Raw genomic sequence first — 6,427 nt, 5'->3', positions numbered from 1 at the left:
AGCAAGAAGTCCAAGCAAAGGTTGGCAGCAGTTTTCACTCTGCACAAATCTAGAGATTCCCAGATCCAGTCAGAATCCTCCTGATACTTTAGCTAAAAAAAAAAAACCAAAACACCAAAGCCCACCAATGCCCCCAGGCCCCCTTCCCGCCCCCCCCATCAAACTGAACCAAGCCACTGAACTCCATAGGAGGGCTGGGCCGGTGGCGGACACGTATTAGGGACCTCATAAGAGATGCAGTGTTTGGAAATGAGAGGTCTGAATTGTAGCTATAGCAGTTGCATGTGTGCTGGGTTTTGGTAGCAGGGGAGGGGGATACAGTGGTGGCCCCTGTGAGAAGCTTCTTAAAGCTCCCCTGTCTCCAGGTTGGACCCACCTCTGGCCAAGGCTGAGCCAATTAGTGACAGCGGCTGCACCTCTGTGATAACGTATTTCAGTAGGGGAACCTGAGAGGGGGTGGGGACTTGTGAGGAGGCGTTGTGAGGAAGACACCTATGGGAACACTGGGGTTGGTGGAGGGAAGGAGGAGGAAGGGGGAAGGTGTGCCGGAGCAGAGCCCCCCTGTATCCCATGGTGAGACGGCAGGGCTGCCCCGTGCCACCCCTGGAGCTCTGCGGTGGGGCAGAGGCCGACCTGTGGTCTGTGGAGGAGCCCACACCAGGACAGGCGTCTGCACGAAAAGGAGGCCGGGACTCTTCTGAGGGGAGAAGCCCCCGCTGTTGTGGTTCGGCACTGGGAGGACTGCAGCACACAGGGGTGACCCACACTGGATCAGCACGGGAACGGCCGCATCCCGTGGGAAGGACTCACTGTGGAGAAGGTTTGTGGGGGACTGTCCCCTGTGAGAGGGGAGCCACGTGGAGCAGGGGAGGAATGTGTGGTGTTCCCCCCCACCCCTGAGGAGGAAGAATCGATGAACTGACTGTAACCCCCATCCCCTGTCCCCCTGTTCCACTGCTGGGGGAGGAGGTGGAGAGATTGGGAGCAAAGCTGAGCTGGGGAAGAAGGGAGGGGTGGGGGAGGTGTTTTTAAGATGTTGTAACACTTCTCACCATCCCACTCTGTCTGTTAAGTGTTGCTGTTGTTAGTGTCTGAATTAAATGATGTTCTTTTATTCCCCCTAACAAGTCTGTCTTTTGCCTCTGACTGTAATGGGTGGACTACCCTTCCCTGTCCTTATCTCGATTCCTGAGCCTTTTGCTTCATTTTCTCCTTCCCAGCACAGGGAGGGAAGCAGGGAGCGAACGGCTGTGTGGTGCTCAGTTGCCCTCTGGACTCAAACCACGACAGCATGAAATCTTCCTGCCCACAAATACTGCCTTTTGTGTAGTGTAAGTGAAGGACATAAGCAAGTACTGTGAGACAGAGGAAAAAGTCCCCTCATAAATCTGAAATCACAGTGCAAGTAACTCTGCTGCCCAACAGCTGCCACTAATCTTTACAGACCCCTATCTTTCAAGTTCTTGAAGTGCCTGCAGCTGTGTCTGTGCCTCCACACTGTCCCAATATGGGTAGTTGGATGTTTCATTACCATGTCACACAGGCTCTGGATATCCAGTGTCCTTCTACCGAGGCCTCTTGAGCCCCTTGGTAAGCCAAGGACATGACAGCATGTCTGGGCTTTCACAGAATACAGCCAGGCTGGGGTCTTTCACGGGCATCCCAGGAACAGAGACCCCAACCCAGCTTCCCTCTAGCTTGTAGGACTTTCAAGGCCACATCATGCGGAAGGGTGCCTTATCCACCGGGAGATAGCTAGCCTGAAGCTATGGAGGTGCAAATAGGCTGCTCTGTGTGACTCGGCTTTTTCCATGGGAGTTATTGCACGATGCAGCACAGGATTCACAATGCATTTGAGGAGAGGTGAGAGGGACCGTGACTGTACAGGCTTAGCGGCTGTATTTGTCACCTCTGAGGGGAGAGCAAGAAGCTCTGGTGTCCACTTCTGAGACTGGGAGCTAGGCATTTATGTGCCTTTAAGATGTAGATTTGGGCCTCAGTCTGTTGGGAAGCTTCATTGCAAGCCATTCGTGGAGGGACAGAGGTCTGAAAATCCTTTCCTGCCAGCCTATGGTGAGACACTGTTATCATTGCTTAAAAATCTCCAGAGATTCAAAGCCAGCATAACATGTTTGTCATCTTCTAACGTCACAGGAGAAGCACTCTAAAGATCTGTTCATCTGCCCTTTCTTAATTGAGCTATTGCTTGTTGCGACCCAAGTTTAACACAGGAGTTCATCCTCTTAAACCATAGCTCTGACCAGGACAGTTTAAGGATGGAATTCCAAATTTCAGCAAATGGTTTATTCAGAAATGAACACATGGGACTGAACTCCTGCAGTGTTTTGCAGAACTGTCCACAGAGCTGGATTCATATGATTTGTATAGTTAAATCCTATAGTCTAAACTTTTATTAAGGTAATATGCTTTGAACTGCAAAAATGCTATGCCTTTATGGCAGTTGGAAAACCCCAAAGTACAAAACTTAGCACCTATTGAAGTTTTTGCCTTAAAAAAAAATCTATTTTACAAGATTAATAAGAAGCAGAAAATCATCTTTTACTTTCAACAGTTCAAGTTAAGAATTCATCACTATGGATTATTTAATGAAAGCTAAAGGTAAAAATGACATGTACATTTGCAGGGACAGAAAGAGACACATCCATCCCTAGGGAACAAAGAGTTTTTTCTGGTTCAGCTTCTGAGCCCTTTCTTCTCAGGCTGCTGGCTAGCAGTTTGTCTGTGGAAACTGAGGAAAAAGAACACTATTTGGAAGAGAACTGAGTTTCTGCAGTGAAAATCGGATGGACACCAAATAAATAAATTTGTTCTATGTTTATACAAATTTCTATTATAAACGTTATTTCTAGAGAAAGGCGACGCTTGTGGCTTCTTCTCTGCCAAACTCTCTCATACCTTAGGTGTACAATGAGTGCAGCCTCTTAGTTATGATGCATTCTCATCATATGAAAACTCAGAGCACAAATGATGGATTTTGTTAGTTTTCCTTTGGCTGACTGGAAATTGCCCTCAAGTAGTTCCAAAGAGATTTTGAATATACAGGTGGTGAGCAGAAATCCTTACTGTGTCGAAACCAGCGATCCCTATCCCTTTCTGTCAGTGTCAGAGAAGCGATCCATCACAAAATGAGTTTGGCTTGAGCCTTTCTGGCTTTGTTATCTGTGGAGATACAGTGCTAAATGGTTATGGCTGAGTCTCATCTGTATGGTATGTACAGCAGAGGAGCCGAAAGAAAAAGCACTGCATTGCAGTCTGTCTTGATCTCACTTCAAAAATAACCAATTGATTTGCAATTTAGCTTTTAAGGTAGGTTAATATGTTAAACTCTGGTAATAATTGTACATGGACAGAGCTCAACCAAAAACTGAGACAAAAGCTACAGATAACCATCTGAATCAGCTTGGGGCTAAATTTACAGAACGCACTTAAGCAATTTTAACCCAGAAAGGTTGGGAAACAATCTGTGGTCTTGAATTTGAGTCCCCAGGTTTAGTTTCAGTGGTGCATATGTAGATATTTGCTCTCATAATAATACACATCAGTGCAAGCTCTTCATTATGCAACAGTGTATGTAATTTTAATGCAGCTCTCAAAACCTTTGCAACAAATTTTTTTGGAAGATATCTAACAGCCAAAACCTCATGTTACTAACATAAGCTTGACAAAATATTTTAAAATTATATGAAATTACAGATGGTCCTGTTTTACTGGACATGTTGTTTATAATGCGAGATAGATAAATGATGTGCTTTTTCACAGCAAAAAAATAAAATGTCCATACATTTACATGTTTTTATTTTAAAGGGGAAATGCTTAAAGCCAGTTACTGAATTATGTTCTTTTGACTGCCTCTTCTCATTAGTGTTACATGGAAAATAAAAACCATAATGTATCAATTTTATGAATGTTAAGTGCAATTGCATAAAAATGGTGTGACAATCGTTATTTGTCACTCAGCTATTCCCATTGCAACTGTGGTCTGTTTGCTACTAACATTTTTTTTTTCCCATGCCAAGAGTAAAATTCTAACTCCACGCTGACCCAACTGAAGGTAAGACACTCATTGACCTGAGTCCTGTTTAGAGAACCAAGGTGTTCAGAAATGATTAACAGCACGTTTCCCCAGTTCATCTTTGGCTCTAGTCAGCTGCTTAGCTGACTGTGGTGGGTTTGCCAAGAACTAATGGCTTGAAGGTGCCATTAGCAAGCAGGTGTAATAATTTTCCAAATACAAACTATACTCTTAGGTGTGCTGGATCCTATAGAATGAATAGAAATAGATGGCAGCAAAATTTTAGTAACGTATATTTATAGATGATATAGAATTTAATTTATTTTGAATTAATTAATTGAATCAATCATTGAATAATTGATTTTCAAATAATAAACAAACTGACACATAACATTATGAAGGTGAAAAAGTGAATTAAATAAATTTAGGGATTCATTCTCAGCTGGTATCTATTAAGGAGCGTATTAACTGAAACCCCTAACACATGAAGCACACATTCCTCCCTCCCCCCCCCCCCCCCCCAAGAAGAATTATTAGAAGCTCAGTTAATGAGATAAATACATAATTGCTCTATTTTCACTTGTGCTTCTTAAGCCTCCACTAGTGGTCACTGTTGTGGACAGGGCACAAAGTTAAACCGACATCAAACACCACTTCTTATGGCTGCTGTTGAGTTTCAAGAAGAGAGTGGGCTCTTTTGAACATTATGGAGCTTTCATTTTCTTTTCTCTATTTTTGTCTACAACAAAATGAACAGATCCCAAATAGGAGTGAGGAAGTGATAAGAGTGATAAAGAAAACTCACGTATTTTGCAGAAACACTCGGAACAGTAAAATTGTTGTTGATGGGCGACTTATATGGGTCCACATCAGGGCTTAAAAAGCTACCACAATATTATTTAGAGAAAGAAAAAGCATTAATAAAAGATGCTTTTCGTGCATGCTCAGTTTTCTAGCTATTGTTTGCTTTCTGCATTGACTCCAAGCAGCTCACCATGGGTTTCTTGCCTTGGTGGAAGATCTGCTCTCCTTGACTGGGTGCTTTCTCCTTAGCACCATTTGTGTGCTCTTTATCAGGGTCTGTTGGAAGGAGTCAGATCTTTTACTTGCAGAAGGGATGTGGGTTCTACAGTCCTGCTCGCTTTGGTTCTGCAGAAAATTCAGTCATGGAGCTGGGAGCACATCTGAACATATGTCAGTGGTCTTTTACAGCTGTCCATGTCACTTGTCACACCCCCAGAAGCAGAAGCTTTTTTTGAATGTGCTCCACATCCAGAAGCTACATCTGTCACAAGAGTGAAAGAGCACCATTCCTTCATTTCTGTCCTTCAGTAAACCCTTAGGGCAGCATGTGACTTGGGCTGAACACTGGATGCATTTGAGGGGAGAAGCAGACATCCAGGACACGCGTGCTCAGTCCTCCACATCCCAAACCCTTCCCCGCGTCCCTCTCCCATAGTGGGAGAGACTCAGGTTGGTGGTGTGGCTCTCACCTATCTGTGTTCTCCACCTGAGCTGGGATAAAAAATTCCGATGAAATTCAGAGACTTCAGTGGGTTCATTTTTACCACTGGAAAGCCCCACTGCCTGATCTTTTTTTCCCTAGAAAAGCTAGCTGCATTATTGCTCAATAATGTGAAATTTGGAAACTGAAACTCTGCTATATTGTATGTAAGTGAAACTTTCTTAAAAAAAGGCCCTTCAGGCCATTTTCCAGAGCACAGGTTTTGGCACCAGAGCAGTGCCATAGCAGTGCATGGCATTATTACCAAAACAGGGCTGCTGTCCCCCCTTCCCTCCTGCTCCACAGTTCCCCAGAACACCCCAGCCACCCTCCCACTCTAGCAGCACTCATCAACATCTCAAAATCTTAGAAGGACCAGGTTAGCTCCTGATCAGCCAGCTAGATTTGGAAGATGCTGCTCTGGAAGACTTGATGTGTAGACAACTGAAAATGGCAATATGGAGGGAAAGAGCTGCTTATGTTTACAACTCCAGCAGCATCTCTGGTGGGAGTTGTACTAGCAGACCTGCCGTGCTTTCTCCAATCTGGCTGGCAACTCTTCAAACTAAAACATTTTAGTAACTCCCTCCCATGTGCTATAAAAGGTTTATGTGGAGAGAAGTAATGAAAACCATGACCATCCTTATTTACTTCTGGGAGGGCATACTTGGAGCCGTGGACATAAAAGACAGCCCTGGGATGGTGCACAGAGAGCGGAAACGTGGGGTTTTTCTAAAAAAACCCAAAACCTGAGGAAATGCTCTCGTATCCTGAATAATCCTTCTTCCACGAGGTGCCACTCGTGGGTTGAGAAGCGCCAGGCCCTCCCTATGCTCTCCCCACGCCGAGCACCCACCCGCGGCTCGCCCGGCGGCGCAACCGCCCGCCGC

Source organism: Tyto alba, unplaced genomic scaffold, assembly GCF_018691265.1.
Source record: "Tyto alba isolate M040663 unplaced genomic scaffold, T.alba_DEE_v4.0 Super-Scaffold_9, whole genome shotgun sequence".
Classification (NCBI taxonomy): Eukaryota; Metazoa; Chordata; class Aves; order Strigiformes; family Tytonidae; genus Tyto; species Tyto alba.
This window is presented reverse-complemented; position numbering follows the sequence as displayed.